Here is a 19,136-nt window from a genome sequence, read left to right as displayed (position 1 = left end):
AGAGATGATAATTAAATCCATGAGAGCTGATGAGATCACCAAGTGAAGTAGTATAGAGGGAAAAGAGAAGATGGCCCAGGACAGAACCCTGATGGACATTGATGTTAGAGGGCATGATCTGTATGATGATCAGGCAAAGGAGATAGAGAGAGTTGTCAGACAGCGGAAAAGCAGTAGAGAATGCTGACCTGAAAACCTAGAAAGAAGAAAGTATCAAAGAGGAGAGAAAGACAAACACTGTCAAAGGCTGCAGAAAGGTAAAGGAGAGTGAGGATTGAGAAAAGGTCATTGGATTTGGCATCATTGCTAAGGAGAGAGAAGATTCAGTGTGATGATGAGGTCAGAAGCTGGATAGTAAGGGGCAAAGAAGAAATAAGCCTGGGGCATTGTCAGATAAATGCATATCCTCATCATTCCAAGAGTAAATTGACATTGGGAACACGTGTTAGGGATAGAGATGCAGCCAAGATAAAGGTATTGAGGAGGACACATGTTGGGGGCATGTTTGTCAAGGTCAGACTGGTAGAAGGGCAAGTCATTCCTCAAGTACTTCAGGACTATTGATAGCTTCTGGGATTCTTGATCATTGTTGGGTCTACTGTGCCTTGTTCTTTCTCTACACTCGGTGCCACATTGTAATTACTCTGGGATGGGCATGGTGCTTCAACAGTTTTCTTCTGAGGAATAGTTTAAAACTCTGCTGCCTCCAACTGGTCTTTAGCAAGCAGCCATCTAGTGGGTACTGCCACCTCCCTTTTAGTTTTGTGCTAAAATTCTAGCTATGATGTCTAAAATCTAATGAGAGGGTGCTTTAAATTAGAAGCTTTAGCAAGAGTTTAGACATTAAAGTATTTATTAAAAGTGCATCAGAAGTTGGTGAGGAGAGAGAGGTAAAAATCTAACTATTTCTAACTATCTAATAGACCCCAGCATCTGACCCCTCAAGCCAAGGTCAGGAACCCAAAAGGACCAATGCTTCAGCAGCTACTCCCAGAACCTCCTGTGAAACAGGAAAAAGGGCTGTCCACACACACCCAGCTCCAAGCTACTTGGCTGGTAACTTTGATTGACAGGACCCATGAGCAAACATCACTTCCTGATGCCAAACTGACCTTCAAAACCCCAGAAAATGTCACTTCCAGACGCTAAAATCACATGGTTTCTAAATCACGTGCTTTCTCTTCATGGTGGAACTTCCCTGCAATATCTCTCCAGCAGGGGGTGTCATTCCAATTCTCACAGTGCAAATGCTAAGCTTTAGCATTTTCAAGGAGAAGGTAGAATCTCTTAGTCCACTTAGGGACAAACAACTCCATACCTCAAAGTATGGATGACTTAATGGTTTACCTTATCAATTTTCTCTCACCAAGTCAGTCTGGTGTGTATGCTCTGGAATATTATCAGAAATTACAAGAATTGCAAAAACCTTTTCTCTAATTGGCTCAACAAACTTCTCAAAGTGATGGGGAAAATCTCTTTTGTCATGGATGACTTTCCTCTTTCTTAATTTCAAGCCACAAACTTATAAACTTAGACAGAAATAACTCTTAATGTCCAAATAATTAATTAGAAATATAAAGTAATAAATAAAGGAAATTAAACACATGAGATTAGCATAGAAACTCTGATGGGGCTTTTATCCAAAGTCATCTCTGGGCTATGGGAAAACAGAAAATATAAGGGCTACTGACTCAATTTTCTCTCACAAACTGTAATGACTGCTATTTTCTCCTAGTCTCAGCTCCCAGCCACTCTTCTATCATACATTCCCATTCTCCCTTCTTACTCTCTGAATCACAGCTTCATTCTTACTCACAGTCTTCCACAAGGAGGAGTAAAATTAACTTGCAGAAGATCAGCCTTCAGGAGTTGAACAGTCTTGAAACTCAAATCAGTCATTCAGGTAACAGGAACCCACAGATAATAAATTGGTCTTTTGGACGTAACTTCCCCCTGATAATAGGATCCATCTCCCTGTACCATGCTTCTATCTAACTGAATAAAAAGTATTTAGAATCCTTGTCTAATGTCCTATAAAGATCTTGAACCCCAAAACCCATTTCAAGGAGCTTACTAAAAAACGACAAGGTCTATGAAGGTTACTTCTCTCACCAAACATCTTGCTTAAAAATCAAGTGAATCTGAGGAACAACAAAACTAATCAAAGACAATAAGATCATTATCCATTACCTTACCTAACCTGGGTCATATTTGTGTCCTTTACTATATACATAAATATATGTCTATATAATATTTCCATGCATATGTGGGTATGGATGTATGAGTATTATATATACATGGGTGTATATCCTATATAGTTGTATAGGCTTTAGTTGCTGAGACCAAAAATCTCATAATCATTGGTTACTGATGAGTACTATGATCATAAAGACTTTGTAGTACTTTCCTAGATAGATAATCTTTGAATGTATATAATTAACTGATGTGGAATATATATATACATATATATATATATGTTCTCTATATTAACATACATTCATATGGGGCAGCTAGGTGGCACAGTGGATAGAGCACCAGCCCTGGAGTCAGGAGTACCTGAGTTCAAATCCAGCCTCAGACACTTAACACTTACTAGCTGTGTGACCCTGGGAAATTCACTCAACCCCAATTGCCTCACTAAAAACAAAAACAAAAAACATTCATATAAATTTGTTTATACACACACACACACACACACACACACACACATATATATAAATATAATATCAGTTCCAAGTTGCTTCATATTCCCTAAATTCTCATCTCTTCCAAAGTGCAGTATTTCTTTGATGGGCGCCACTTTCCTGCCCGTCATCCATGCGCACAATCTTGGGGTCATTCTTACCTCACTGTTCTCTCTTAGCTCCATATATAATCAGTTTTCATATCTTCTTGATTCTGCCACCATATGTCTTTCATTTGTCCTTTTCTCTAGTCCTGTGGTCACCACCCTAAATGAGAGCCTCATCATTTCTCAACCTCTCTATTATGATAACATCTTAATTCCTTTTCACTGTCTCTAGTCTATCCCCTTTCTAACCCATCCTTCACACAACTGCAATTTTAAAAATAATAATAAACATTTTTATTTAAAATTTTGAGTTCCAAATTCTATCCTTCCTTCTCTCCCTTCCCTTTCCCCTCCCTGAGGTGGTAAGCAGATATAGATTATACATATGCAATTATGTAAAACATTACCATATTAGTCATTTTGTATAAGAAAACAAATAAAAGAAGAAAGTGAAAGAAAGTGAAAAATAGCATTTTTAGTCTGTGTTCAATCAATATTGGTTCTTTCTTTGGAGGTGGAGAGTATGCTCCATCATTAGTCCTTTGGGATTGTCTTGGATCATTGTGTTGCTGAGAATAGTTGTCATTCATAGATCTTCATCAAACAATATTGTTGTCACTGTGCACAACATTCTCCTGGATCTGCTCACTTCACTATATATCAGTTCATATAAGTCTTTCCACGTCTTTCTGAAATCATTCTGTTTGTCATTTCTTATAGCACAATAATATTCCATCCCAATCAAATACCCTAATTTATGGGCATTCCTTTGATTTCCAATTCTTAGCCATCACAAAAGAGCTGCTATAAATGTTTATGTATAAATAGGTCTTTTTTGGAATGTCTTTGGGAAATAAACCTAGCAGTGGTATTGGTGGATCAAAGGGTGTGCACAATTTTATATGCTTTTGGGTATAATTCCAAGTTGCTCTGCAGAATGGTTGGATCTATTCATAACTCCACCAACAGTGAATGTGTCCCAGTTTTCCCACATCCCCTCCAACATCCAATATTTTCCTTTTTTGTTATATTTGCCACTCTGATAGGTGTGAGGTGATACCTCAGAGTTGTTTTAATTTGTATTTCTCTTATCAATGGTAACTAAGAGCATTTTTTCCTATGACCATAGTTTTGATTTCTTTGTCTGAAAACTGCCTATTCATATCCCTTAACCATTTATCAATTGGAGAATAATTTGTATTTTTAGAGATTTTATTTAGTTCTCTATATATTAGAGATATGAGGCCTTTATCAGAGATACTTGTTTCAAAAATTCTTTCCCAGTTTTCTGTTTTCCTTATAATCTTGATTACATTAGTTTTGTTTATGCAAAAGCTTTTTAATTTTACATAGACAATATTATCTATTTTACATTTTGTATTGCCTTCTATATCTTCTTTGGTCCTAGAGTCTTCCTCTGTCCACAAATCTGACAGATAAAACTATTCCATGGTTTCTTAACTTGCTTATGGTATCACCCTTTATGTGTAAATCATGTACCTATCTGACCTTATTTTAGTGTATGGGGTGAGATGTTGGTCTATACATAGTTTTTGCCATCCTGTTGTCCAGTTTTCCCAGCAGTTTTTGTCAAATAATGAGTTTTTGTTCCAAAAGCTTGGATATTAGGTTAATCATACACTGCATTACTACAATCATTTACTATAATGTAATTTGTACCTATTTTATTCCACTGAACCACCTTCTTTTTCTTAGCCAGCACCAGATTGTTTTGATAATTACAGATTTATAACAAAGTTTGAGATATGGTATTGCTAGACTACCTTCTTTTTCACTCTTTATTGATTCGCTTGATATCCTTGAGCTTTTGTTCTTCCAGATGAATTTTGTTATTATTGTTTCTTGATCTATAAAATAATTTTTGATAGTTTGATTGGACAACTGCCAAATTTAAGTTCCTACAATACAGGCCTAACCGTGTCACACATCTGTTCAATAAGCATTAGTAGCTACACATTGGCACTAGAACAACGACAACAAAAAAGAAATTCTCTTTATTATTTAAATTCTTTCAGTCTGGTTCTCATATTTCTTTTTTGACTGATTTTATAATATTTTCTCACATACTCTTTGATCTAGCCAATATGGTTTTCTTATTGTTTCCCATGCATGGTATTCTGTCTTATCCTTATATACTTTTCACCTTTGTTCCTTATGACTGGAACAGATTCCTTCACTTCTATTTTATCAGATCCCTAGATCCTTTTATAGCTTTGCTTCCCAATATGAAGGAGGCTTTCATGTTCTCCTAAGTTGTTATTGCTCTCTTCCAAACAACTGCAGCCTGGGAATCACTTTGTATTTATTTTGTATATATTGCATATGTATTCTTGCCTATAAGAATTTCCTCAATAGATTACAGCTCTTTGAAGGTAAGAAAATGTTTCAATTTAACTCTGTAACTCCAATCATTCTCACAGTGCCTTGCCCACAGTAGACACTAAACAAATACTGAATCGAATTAAATTTAATGAAATGATGTTTATGTCTTATGGAGACTATCTGTGCTTCAAATTTAATTCTTGAAAGTGAATGGTACCTTTTGTTACATAAGATGCCACACAATTTTCAAAGCAGATTTTTTAAAAATCCCAGGATAAGAACATGATGAGTTTTGGAATTAGAACTTAGGTCACAGTTAACCTCTATTTCTGATTAGGGAATTAATACCACCAATTTGCATACCAATCTTTAATAAACTTTGGCAATTTCTGGGACTTGTGATCTCATCACTGAGCACCTCCTCCATTGGTGGTATAGCTGATAATCTCCTGACAAATTTTCACAAAGCCCAGTTTATATCTATGTATTCCTATAAATCATATATTGAAGGTTCACCTACAATTTAGAATGTCTTCTTTTGATTCTTTAGATAATTTGTGGATAACAATGAAAAACTTAAACTCCCTATATGTTACCTTTCTCCCTCTGTGCATCACCAGCCCATCTCCTATTATGCCTCCAGTTCTAAAGAAGTTAATTCCTTTACTATGTAATTCTCAGCTGGTGGTGTTGTAGATAGAAGGCCAGGCCTATATCATCAAGAAGACATGTTCAAATTTGGTCTCAGACACTTACTTAGCTGTGTAACCCTGGGAAAGTGACAATTTTTGTTTGCTTCAGTTTCAGTATCTACCTCACAGGGTAGCAAACTTAGCAAAGACATTGGAGTTGTTTTTTTTTTCCATTTCCTTCTCCAGATCATTTTATAGATAAGAAAATTGAGGCAAGCAGGGTTAAGTGACTTGCCCATGATAATACAGCTTGTGTCTGAGGCCAGATTTTTTTTTTACAAGTTTATTTAATTTTTTATACACTGTTTAGTATTTGTCTCCTCGCCCCCCGCCCAATTACATGGAAAAACAATTTTAAACATTCATTTTTTAAAACTTTGAGTTCCAAATTCTTTCCTTTCTCCATTCCCACCCCCCTCATCAAGAACACAAGCAATTTGATATGTTATATATTTATAAGCATGGAAAACATATTTTCATACAAGTCATGTTGTGAAAGAAAACATGGACAAAAAACTCAAAAATAAAGAAAGTTTAAAAAGTATGCTTCAATATGTATTTAGACATCATCAGTTCTTTCTCTGGGAATGGATAGCATTTTTCATAATAAGTCCTTTGGAGTTGTCTTGGATCATTGTATTGCTGGGAATAGCTATGTCATTCACAGCTAATCATCTTACAATATTTCTGTTACTTTGGACACAGTACATTTCTTAGGTTTCAGCTCATGTAAGTCTTTCCAGGTTTTTCTGAAAACATCCTGCTGATCATTTCTTATAGCACAGTAGTATTCCATCATAATAATATGCCACAATTTGTTCGGCCATTCCCCAATTGGTGGCCATCCCCTCAATTTCCAATTCTTTGCAACTAGAAAAGCTGCTATAAACATTTTTGTACATATGGGTCATTTTCCTTTTTCTTTTTCTATACAGACCTAGTAGTGGTATTTCTGGGTCCAAGAGTTTTATAGGGTTTTATATGTATGGTTTTATAGGCTTTTGGACATAGTTCTAAATTGCTCTACAGAACTGTTGAATCAGTTCACAACTCCACCAACAGTGCATTCATGTCTCATTTCCCCTCTAACATTTGTCATTTTTCCTTTTTTGTGCTATTAGTCAATCTAATAGGTATGAGGCGGGACCTCATAATTGCTTTAATTTACATTTCTCAAATCAATAATGAGTTAGAGCATTTTTTCATATGGCTATAGATAGTTTTGATTATTTCATCTGAAAATTGTTCATATATTTTGATCATTTATCAATTTGACTCAAATCTCTATTATGTTTGAGAAATGCGGCTTTTATCAGAGAAAATGGATTCATTTTTTTTCACTTAATATTGCTAACTATATTTCCCTCCATCCTATCCCTGCATTTATTCTATTATCTCTTTCCTTTCACCCTGTCCCTCCTCAAAAGTGTTTTGTTTCTGACTATTAACTCCCCCAGTCTGCCTTCACTTCTATTATCTCTCCCATTCTCTTACCCCCTTTTCCTCCTACTTTCCTATACATAATTATATTCTATAGATTCTATAGATATATAGATAGTTTCTATGCCCAGTTGAGTGTGTATGTTATTCCCTCTTTCTGAGCCAATTCTGATAATGGTAAGGTTCACTCATTCTCCCCTCATATGCCCCCTCTTCCCCTCCACTGTGAAAGTTTTTTCTTGCCTCTTTTATGTGAAATAATGTGTCCTGTTCTATGTCTCCCTTTCCCTTTCTTCTAATATATTACTCTCTCACCCCTTAATTTTATTTTTAGATATCATCTTCATATTCAACTCATACCTGTTCCCTCTGTCTATATATACTTCTTCTAAGTGCCCTAATAATGAGAAAGTTCTTAGGAGTCACAAGTATCATCTTCCCATGTGGGGATATAAATAGTTTTACCTTATTAAATCCCTTATGCCTTCCTTTTCCTATTTGCTATTTTGTTTCACTTGAGTATTGTATTTGAAAGTCAAATTTTTTATTTAGCTCTGGTCTTTTCATCAAGAATGCCTGAAAGTCCTCTTTTTCATTGAATACCCATTTCCCCACCCTCACCCCCGAAGGATTATACTCTTTTTTGATCATGGCTTTAATGTTGTGCAATAATTTAAAAATTACTTCTCCTGGATCTATTTTCTAGGTCAGTTGTTTTTTCCAATGAGATTATTTCATATTGTATTCTATTTTTCATTTTTGTTTTGTTTTATTGTTTCTTGATTTCTCATAAAGTCATTGGATTCTATTTGCTCAATTCTAATTTTTAAGGAATTTTTTTCTTCAGTGAGATTTTGTACCTCCTTTTCTATTTGGCCAATTCTAATTTTTAAGGAGTTATTTTTTACTTCCACGAATTTTTATGCCTTTTTTTTTTCAGTTTGGCCAATTCTACTTTTCAAGGCATTTTTCTCCTCACAGGGTTTTTATACCTCTTTTATTTACCATTTGGCCTTATTTGTTTTTAAGGTATTATTTCAGTTCTTTATCTGTTTCCCTTACAAAGCTATTTACTCATTTTTCATGATTTTCTTGCATTGCTCTCATTTCTCTTCCCATTTTCCTTTACCTCTCTTACTTGACTTTCAAAATCTTTTTTGAGTTTTTCCACGGCATGAGACCAATTCATATTTCTGGATGCTTTGGATGTAGGAGCATTTACTATGTTATCTTCTTCTGAGGGTGGGTTTTGGTCTTCTTTGTCACCATAGTAGCATTCTGTGGTCAGAATTTTTTCTGTTGTTCGTTCATTTTCCCATTCTATTTCTTGACTTGCAACTCTTTGTTAAAGTAGGGCTCTGCTTCTATGATGGAGGTTGAACTGTTCCTATCTTCAGGTGTTTTATGCAGCTATTTTCAGAGATACTTCTAGGGACCTGTACCTTTTCAGTTCTTCCAAGGTGGTGTGATCTAAGAAGAGCTGTGTTTATTACTCTGTCTCCTGACCTGAGCTTTGGTCTGTAAGTAAGCCCAAGCACTCTATTCTGCCCTGGAAGTATGAGGAGGGTCCCTGTTCTCTTGCTGTCCCAAGCTCTGGTGTGCTAGTACTCTTTTCTCTAGGACTACCACCCAGGGCTGCAACTCAGATCTGAGTATGGGAAAAGCAACAGAATTCTGACCCAAGGGACAGCAAAGATACTTCTGTAATTTCCTTATCAGTTGTTCGACCCCTTTATCTTCTGTGGACTGAGAGCTCTTGGAGCTGTCAATGCTACTGCCACTGCAGATTCAGTGGCTCCCAAAGTCTGCTCCTGGTTTGTTAGGGCAGGTGTGTGTTGGCACAGCCTGTTCTGAATGTGTGCTCCACTCTTACCTTGGTACAACAGACCTTTTCTGCTGACTGAAGTAGTTTTTGGCTAGAAAATTACTTCACTGAAGTCTTTTCTGGGTTCTGCCACTCCATGAATTGTTTTGTTGCAATATTTAAAGGTGTCATGGGGGTGAAGAAGTCAAATGGGGGTTAGGGAGAACTCATGTGAACTGCTGCTTTTTCTCTGCCATCTTGGCTCTGCCCAACTAGAGGACTGAGGCAAGATTTGAAACCAGGAAGATGAGTCTTCCTGAATTCAAGCTTGGTGCACTATCCACTGTGCTACCTAGTTGCCCTGCTTGCATCATAGTATATTCTATATAAATGCTTATTGCCTTAGCCTGTTCCCCTTCCCTCTGCACTAGAACTATTGTTATTGGCAATTAAGTCAGTCCTGTCTCACCTATCCCATTATATCAATTGAACCTCTGGCCAGATGATGCTTCACAGCCTATCTACCTGATCCACCAGGGCCATTTTACAATCTGTCCTCTGTCTTTCCCTCTTTCCACAACTAAAGCTTTCTTCTCTAGGCATCATAGTCAAATTAACATAAATGTTTGTTCTAAAAATCATGCCAATCAACTGACCTACAGATGAACACACCATCCCTGTGACTTGCCAGACAAAAATTTCCTTCCGTGGCTCTTACTCCTCTCCATCTGTTATTAGAATGTAAGCTCCCTGAAGGTGCAGACTGATCCACTTTCACATTTATATTACTGTTTCTTTGCAAACTCCCCAGCAAGTAGTGGGAACTTAATAAATGCTTTTTCTTTCATATATTTTAGTCATTATTTTGCCTCTAAGTCATCATTGATCATAATCCAAAGCCTGATTTTGCTTCTTATAAGATTGTTATGTACCATGGTTTGCAGTAATATATTATCACCAGGAGAATATTGGTGTTAAAAGAGATTGGCTTCCATTGTTATGAAACTAGCTGAAAATGCTTTGTGGTTTTCCAGTGTCTATGATATTGCTCCCAAGGGGAAATAGGTCCTCAGTCACTAGCTCAAAATTTCTTTCCTAAAACACACATAAACTTTAATACAAAAGAAGCTGAGTAAATAAGTTACACAGAACAGATTTTTTGAGCAAATCACAGCTATCTCAGGAATCGAGGTAGACATTTGTCACCATTTAAAAAGTCTCCAGGGGGAAGCTAGGTGGTGCAGTGGATAGAGCACCGGCCCTGGAGTCAGGAGCACCTGAGTTCAAATCCGGCCTCAGACATTTGACACTTACTAGCTGCATGAACCTTGGCAAGTCACTTAACCACAATTGCCTCACCAAAAGAAACAAAACAAAACAAAACAAAAAAGTCTCCAGGCTTTGAATTTGTTTAAGTATTCTGGAAAGCATTTTTTAATTTTGCCAAGAAAAGATCAAATATCAAATATTTTAATGCCACAAGACCCAGAATGCCCACTATCAAACACTTATTCCAGTGAGGTCAACAATAAAAAGAACAGTCTGATATAAATCAAAACACTAACAGCAGTACTTTTGATAAAAGCAAAGAATTGGAAACAGAGTAGATGCCCATCCACTGCAGAATGAATAAGCAAACACACACACACACACACACACACACACAATTTCATGCCAAGAAATGATGAATATTAAGAGTATAGAAAAGAATGGGAACACTTCAATGAACTGGAAAAAAAATGCAGTGACTGGAACGAGAAAATTGTTATTACATATACAAGCTTATATACGTGTGTGGACATGTATATATTTGTCTCTAAAGAAATTATGAATATTTTCCTCCAACTAATCCACATATATAGAATGTACATAAATTATATACTATATAACTATAAAGCATATTAATCATATTTATTTATAGTTTATATTTAATTATATAATGTGTCATATAGAGAATAAATAAAATTGTATATGTGTGTATACATACATGCATGTATGAATGTATATGATAAAAGCAGGAATATGATCTAGATTGGGTTAAGGAAATCAGAATTTTAAATGGATTTGTGTATACAGAGTGATAAAATAATGGGATTTGTCAGACACCCAGGGGTACCACCAAAAACGTAATTATTCACTCATCCTATTGTTGATTCAAATGAAGTAAGGGCATTAAGTAAAACAAGGTAAGCAAAACTTATTTCTTTTATAAGGGCGAGTGGTGGCATTTATCAAATCGCCATTGATTTGATAAGCATTTCTCAAGAAGGGTGTGCTTCTGCTTGTTTACATTATCCCAATCTTGTAGATGACAAATTCTTTTCTTTATAATAGCCAATTGTGCTCTGCATGCAATGGAAATTTTAGAAATGTTGTAGACCGTATGACTAAGTGATTTGTGGAGGGTGGATGAAGAAAAAGAAAAGTCAAATTAAAGTCAAAGTATGCTCTAGATAGCTAATGTTTCCATAGAACTGTATCTACAATCCAAAATGGTTGAAAGAACATTAAGTTGGATTCAGAAGACATAAGTTTGATGCCCAATTCTGACCCTTTCTACCTGCATGACCTGGGGCAAGTCACTTATACTCTCTGAGATTTTCCATCAATAAAGTGAGAATTATCATATTTGCATTAACTATCTTACCAAATTTTTGTGAGACTCTAATCAAGCAATATATTTTTTAAAATGTTTTGCAGCACTAAAACTTAGATTTTTTTTCTTTTTGTTCTGATTCTTCCTTCACACTATGACTAATGCAGAAATAATTTTAATGTGATTGTACATATATAACCTATATACTTAAATATGGAATTGCTTGCAGTCTTTGGGAAGGGGAAGGGAGGAGAGGGAGGGAGAAAAATTTGGAACTAGAAGTGTTATAAAAATAAATGTCAAAAACTATCTCCACATGTAAGTAGAAAATAATAAAATATTTTTATGATTCTATGATTTTTTTTAAATGGCCCTAAAGAAGAGAGAAAATTTTCTGAAATATTTTCCTATCTAATTTGAGGGATCCCTGGAAATTTCTTCACAGGATGTTTAGCTCCAAAGTTAAAAAAGCCCTGCTTGTAAAATATCAATGGACACCTCTTCTGCCTCTAACTTGTTAGGTCAAGCCCTTTAAGACCCCAAACACCTATTTTCTCATTTTTCTGTTGACTTAGATGAAGGAAGGGCATTAGCAAAAAATGGCAAGCAGAATTTAAAGTTGATTTGGATATAGCATTTATGAAATCACTTTTGATCTGATGAGTTTCTCAAGAAGAGATTGTTTCTATTAAATAAAAGTATGTGTATTCTTAGGATTTGCTTGTTTATATTATCTCATTTTTATAGATGCTAAGTGTATTTCCTGATGATTCCTTGTTACCCTCTGTATACTGAGGAATTTTGAAGACATTATTGGTCAATTGACTGACCAGGTGGATTGTGGAGGGTAGGAAAAAGCAGGGAAAATTAATAATAAGGTCTAAGTTTGGTTAAGATATATGGAGTTTCTGTAGAATTATATCTACAGTGTACTTGAAGGAACATTAAACTGGTACTCAGAACACCTAGATTGGGGTTCTAACTCTGATCCTTTCTAGTTGTGTGACCTGAGACAAGATACCTAACCTCTCTTGAGTTTCTTATTGTTAACATTAATTACATTACCCAATTCATAAGGTTTTTATGAGGATCAAATGAGGTAGTATTTAAAAAGTATTTTAAAGCAAAAAAAAATTATAGGAAGGAAAAATATTTGGGGAGAGAAACTATAAAATTATTTCTTGAGGAATTTTCATGTACACTTAAAATTAATCTTGGTAAGAAAAAAATTAATCATGGCTTTCCTCAAAGTAATGCAAAATGCTTAGCAATGTGTAGACATGTTGCTTACTTTCTTGTAACATATTTCTTACCTAAGTACACCCACTTCACTGTATTTCTCCCTTTCATGTGTATCTCCCAAATTTTCCAGAAGCCTATGGACCCTTTCTCAAATAAATTTTAAATGCATAAAATAAAATACTTAGGAAAACAAAGCAAAGAAATTTTTTGAAATAGTTTTTTTTTTCCATTCAAGTTGAGAGATCCTATAAAATTTATCCATAGAACCCTTAACTCCCGTTAAGAAGCCCTGCTTGAAAAATGGCATACCCTTCAACTGAAACCAAATAATATGCCTTCTGCCTCTAGCTTGTTATGGCAAAGGCCTTTGAGACCAAAAACATAATTATTCACTCATCCTGTTGTTGATTCAAATGAAGTAAGGGCATTAAGTAAAATAAGGTAAGCAAAACTTATTTTTTTTATAAAAGTGGCATTTATCAAATCGCCATTGATTTGCTAAGCATTTCTCAAGAAGGGAGTGCTTCTGCTTGTTTACATTATCCCAATCTTGTAGATGACAAATTCTTTTCTTTATAATAGCCAATTGTGCTCTGCATGCAATGGAAATTTTAGAAATGTTGTAGACCATATGACTAAGTGATTTGTGGAGGGTGGATGAAAAAAAAGAAAAGTAAAATTAAGGTCAAAGTATGCTCTAGATAGCTAACGTTTCCATAGAACTGTATCTACAATCCAAAATGGTTGAAAGAACATTGAGTTGGACTCAGAAGACATAAGTTTGAGGCTCAATTCTGACCCTTTCTACCTGCATGACCTGGGGCAAGTCACTTAAACTATCTGAGTTTTTCCATCAATAAAGTAGGAGTGATCATATTTGTAATAACTATCTTACCAAATTTTTGTGAAACTCTAATCAGGCAATATAATTTTAAAAATGTTTTGCAGCACTAAAACTTATTAAAGTAGAAGATATTTGGAGAAACCATATATATATGCACACACACGAATATATACATATATGAATATTCCTTAATAAATGAATTAGTTTTATGGTTTCTCCAAATATCTTCTACTTTAATAAGTTTTAGTGCTGCAAAACATTTTTAAAATTATATTGCCTGATTAGAGTTTCACAAAAATTTGGTAAGATAGTTAATACAAATATGATCACTCCCACTTTATTGATGGAAAAACTCAGATAGTTTAAGTGACTTGCCCCAGGTCATATATATATATATATATATATATATATATATATATATACATATATATATATATATATATATATATGTGTGTGTGTGTGTGTGTGTGTGTGTGTGTGTGTGTATAACCTTTAAAAAAGTAATATTGATATGGTATTCCCCAAAGTAATACAATGTGCTTAGCAATGTCTAGACATACTACTTATTTTTCTCTATTACATTTTGCACCTGCGTATACTCCCCACCATATATTCAACATCTATCCATAAATCCCTTGTGTGCCAATTTAAGAAGCCTGGATTTAAAATAAAGTATACTTTTATATGGGGCATATTACACCCTTAAAGTTTCTTCATTGTTATGTTCAAGCTCTCTGGCCAAAAGCACAGTTAGTTAGTTATTTATCCTCCTGTTGACTCAGTTAGCTGAGGCAAAGGCATTAAACAAAAAATGGCAAGCAGAATTTAAAATGAATTTATTTATAAAAAGTTCCCCTACCATTCATTAAATCACTGTTAATCCAATAAGCATTTCTCAAGAATGGAGTGTTTCCATTTAAATTTTTTTTATTTCCTCTTTGACAATTCCTTAATCTGAAGTTTTGGGTTTTTTGACTGTTTTCTCTCAGAACTAGCTAATATGTGAATTTTTCCATGACTACTCATGTATAACTTATTTTGAATTGCTTGAGTTCTTGTGGGTGGGGGGTGAGAATGGAGGGGGGAAGAGAAGTTGGAACACAAAGTTTTTTTAAAAATTGATGTTAAAATTTTGTTTTTACAGATATTTTGGAAAATAAAATTCTATTCAAATACAAAAAAAGAATGGAGTGTTTCTGTTTGTAAAATATTATTTGTATTTTACAGTTTATTTTTGCTTGCCTAATCTTTTGTTTATTTTTTTAAAAAAACATAAGAAAATATTTTATTTTTATTTGATATGTGTATTTCTAGAAGTTGATGAGATTAGAGAAGGCTCCATGTTGTATCTATAAGGCCTAATAAAAAAACTGCAGGAAATTATTTAAAAGAAACTTGAATTCTTAATAAAAAATTTGAAGAGAAAATCTATGAATTAAAACATAAGTTTAAAAAGCCTTAGGTGAAATGAAAACTGGAGGATATAGATTAAATAACACAATAAGCATTTGGAAGTATGGTTTTCTTTAATTCATAAAAGTATTTTATTATTTTCAGGTTACATGTAAGGATAGTTTTCAACATTTTTTTCCATATTATTTTTAGTTTCAAAATTTTCTCCCACCCTGCCTTTCCTCCCACTTTCCCACAAAATGGAAAGCAATCTGATATAAGTTATATATGTACAATCACATAAAAACATATTTCTGCATTAGTCATATTGTGAAAAAAAGAAGCAGAAACTCAAAAAAGAGAAAAAAATAGCCAAAAAGTCAAAACAGTATGAATCAATCTGCATTCATAACCCACAGTTCTTTTTTCTGGATGTGGAGAACATTTTCTAGGATGAGTTCTTTGAGATTCTTTTGGATTATTGCAATGCTGAGAAGAGCCAAGTCTATCATAGTTGATCATCACACAATGTTGCTATTACTGTGTACAATGTTCTCCTGGTTCTGCTCACTCAGCATTAGTTCATGTAAGTCCTTCCAAGTTTCTCTGAAATCCTCTTGCTCATCATTTCTTACAGAACAATAGTATTCCATTACATTCATATACCACAACTTGTTTAGCCATTGCACAATTGATGGGCATTCCCTCAATTTCCAATTCTTTGCCACCACAAAGAGAGCTGCTATAAATATTTTTGTTCATGTGGGTCCTTTTCCCTGTTCTATGATTTCTTTGGGATACAGACCTAGTAGTGGTACCACTGGGTCAAAGGGAATGTACAGTCCCATAGCCCTTTGGGCATAGTTCCAAATTGCTCTCCAGAATGGTTGGAGCACAGCTCCACCAACAATGCATTAGTGTTCCAATTTATCCACAGCTACTCCAACATTTTTTATTTTCCTTTTTGTCATATTAGCCAATATGCTAGGTGTGAGGTGGTACCTCAGAGTTGTTTTAATTTGAATTTCTCTAATCAATAGTGATTTAAAGCATTTTTTCATATAGATAGCGTTGATTTCTTCATCTGAAAACTGCCTGTTTGTATCCTTTGACCATTTCTCAAATGGGGAATGACTTGCATTCTTATAAATTTGATTTAGTTCCCTATATATTTTAGAAATGATAGCCTAATCTTTTAGATGGCAAATGACTTTCTAGATAATTAATTACAGGTTGTGCTCTGGATATTTTGATTATTTTATAAATGTTGTTGACTGTAGAGGATGAAAGAAGAGAGGGAAAAGCAAAATTAAGATCAAAATATGGTCAAGGTAGCCTGAATTTCTATAGAATTGTATCTACAGTCTAATGTTGTCAAAAAAACGTTAAACTGGTAATTCAGGTCTAGGTTTGGGGCCTAACTCTGACCCTTTCTAGCTGTATGACCTGGAGCAAGTCACTTAAGCTCTCTGAGTTTTTCCATCAATAAAATGGAAATGATCATATTTGCAATATCTCACAAGATTTTATTAATATAATATCAGATAATATACTTTTAAAAGTTTTACAGCACTAAAATTTGTAAAAATGGATGGTGTTTGGAAAGAATAAATTTCTTGTGTTCTAGTAGAATTTTCTTTTATAACTTTTTTTTGGTGATTTTATAATTTATAAAAAACATTTAGTCTTGATAAGACGATCCCCAAAGTAATACAAAGTGCTTAGCAATGTGTAGGCATACTACCTACTTTCCTGTAACATGTCACACCTGGGAGCACCTAGGAGAAGTGGACTCTGGTCTGGAATCATCAGGAAAACTGGACTCTCGTTGTCTCTGGACTCATTTCTTTAGCTGTTGAACTGTTGGATTTTCACTAATCCTTAGCATAGCATTGTCAATGATCAAATTAAACAGTGAGTTCTTCAAAATATAATTAATGGGGCAGCTAGATGACGCAGTGGATAAAGCACCGGCCCTGGATTCAGGAGTACCTGAGTTCAAATCCGGCCTCAAACACTTAACACTTACTAGCTGTGTGACCCTGAGAAAGTCACTTAACCCCAATTGCCTCACCAAAGTATATATATACCACCATGTGTCTGGATCAAGGCCAATTGGGGAATGGCTGTATTTTGATACAAATAGACATGACTTCACCCATGATATAAAAGAATGACAAAAGGCACATGCCACTGTGTTTGTTGAATATAACTAAAGTAATGTGTCTGTGATGACACCTGAAAATGTTATGGAAAGCTTGCCATAACACATCTCATGGTTCTGAGACATCCCATTTGTAACATGTATTCTCTGCTGAGGCCCTCCCTCTGCAGGAAGTGTCAAAATTCCGGTTCATGAGGAACTGCCCCTCTGGAGGGGAGGGAGCTTTAAACCTAGAGGTCCCTCATTATCTCTGGGACCCCAATATTTAGGTGAGCCACCCAATTAACTCTTCATATATTAAATTTTGCCCCCACAGTCATATTTTCTTTTCAGGGTGTCTTTCTCAGCAGATGGTGGCACTCTGATTCTCACAGTTACCACAAAATTTAAATTACTCTGTAGGTCGATCTCCACTGAAAAATTTTTCCTATGATCCTTACAAGTATGTTTATGTTTACTTGCCAGACAGAAGACACAATTGGTACAGACAAAAGCCATTTAATAAAATAGTTTAGTAAGAAAAGTAATCCTTATGTTATCCCTCATCTTCTCTACATTACCAGTCTATCTTCTGTCATACATGCCTTCAGTCTTAGGAATCCAGTTTTGGAATTCTCATTCTGGGTTAGAACTGCTTTTATTGGCAACTGAGTCCAGATTCACCTAACTTACTGTAACTATTGAACCCCCAGACCATATTAAGCTTTACATCCTATCCACCTGCTCCATTGGACCATATCATTATCATCAACTTCCTTCCTTTCCTCCCCACTTACCATTTTCTGCTCTTGTAATCACATTAATATTGCCATTTCTTCTGAAAGATCAAGTCAATCAACTGACCTATGGATAAAAATATGCTTCCTGTGACTCCCCAGATGAAAACCCCCTTCTGTATCTGTTAACTCCTCTTATTGAAAGATAAGTTCCTTGAGCACAAAGGATGCCTCACTTTTGCATTTATATTACTAGTACTTAACTTATTGCTTAACACTTAAGAAGGGCTTGATAAAATATTTTTCTTTCTTTCATTTATTTATTCATGTTTTGGTCATAAATATCTTTTGAGCTTTATTGTGCCTCTAAGTCATCATTCATTGTTCATGCTCCACAGACTGTTTCAATTCACTTACTAACATTATACCACTGCCCTTGGATCATCTGCAATTTTCCTTCTTCTCAGATTGTGATATTCCATGGTTTGCAGCCATATAGCATCATCAGGAGATCATTGGTGGTGAAGAGGTTGGCTTTTACAGTGGCAAAAGTAAGTTAGGATTATTGAGAATACTTTGCAATTTTCTAATATCTGTGGTCTTGCCATCCAAGGGAGACAGGTACTCAGTCTGGACCCAGAAACTTCCTGGAACTTACAGAAGCTGTCAAAGCAAAGAAAATCTTGCAAATAAGCCACTTAGAAAGAGTTTTTATGACCAAATCAAAGCTATTTCAGGCATCAAGATGTAATTTTGTTCCTTTTCAAAAAGTCTCTAGATTGTGAATTGGTCTAACCATTCTAGAAAACATTTTTGAATAATGCCCAGAAAATATCAAAGAATTCAATGCTCTTGAACACAGAGTACCCTCTATCAGGCAACTATTCCAATGAACTCAGTAAAAAAGAATGCCTAATATATATCAAAATATTTATAACAGCATTTTTTATCATGACAAAGAACTGGAAACAAAACATATGCTCATTTGTCGATTAGAGAATGGCTAAACAAACTATGGGCAGTGAATAGAGTGCTAGACTGGAGTCAAGTTTAAATCCAGCCTCAGAACTAGTTGTGTGATTCTGGGCAAGTCATTTACCCCTGTTTGCCCC

This window comes from Dromiciops gliroides, chromosome 2 (assembly GCF_019393635.1).
Source record: "Dromiciops gliroides isolate mDroGli1 chromosome 2, mDroGli1.pri, whole genome shotgun sequence".
In the NCBI taxonomy this organism is placed as follows: domain Eukaryota; kingdom Metazoa; phylum Chordata; class Mammalia; order Microbiotheria; family Microbiotheriidae; genus Dromiciops; species Dromiciops gliroides.
The sequence above is the reverse complement of the archived record's forward strand: the minus strand, read 5'-3'. Positions refer to the sequence as shown.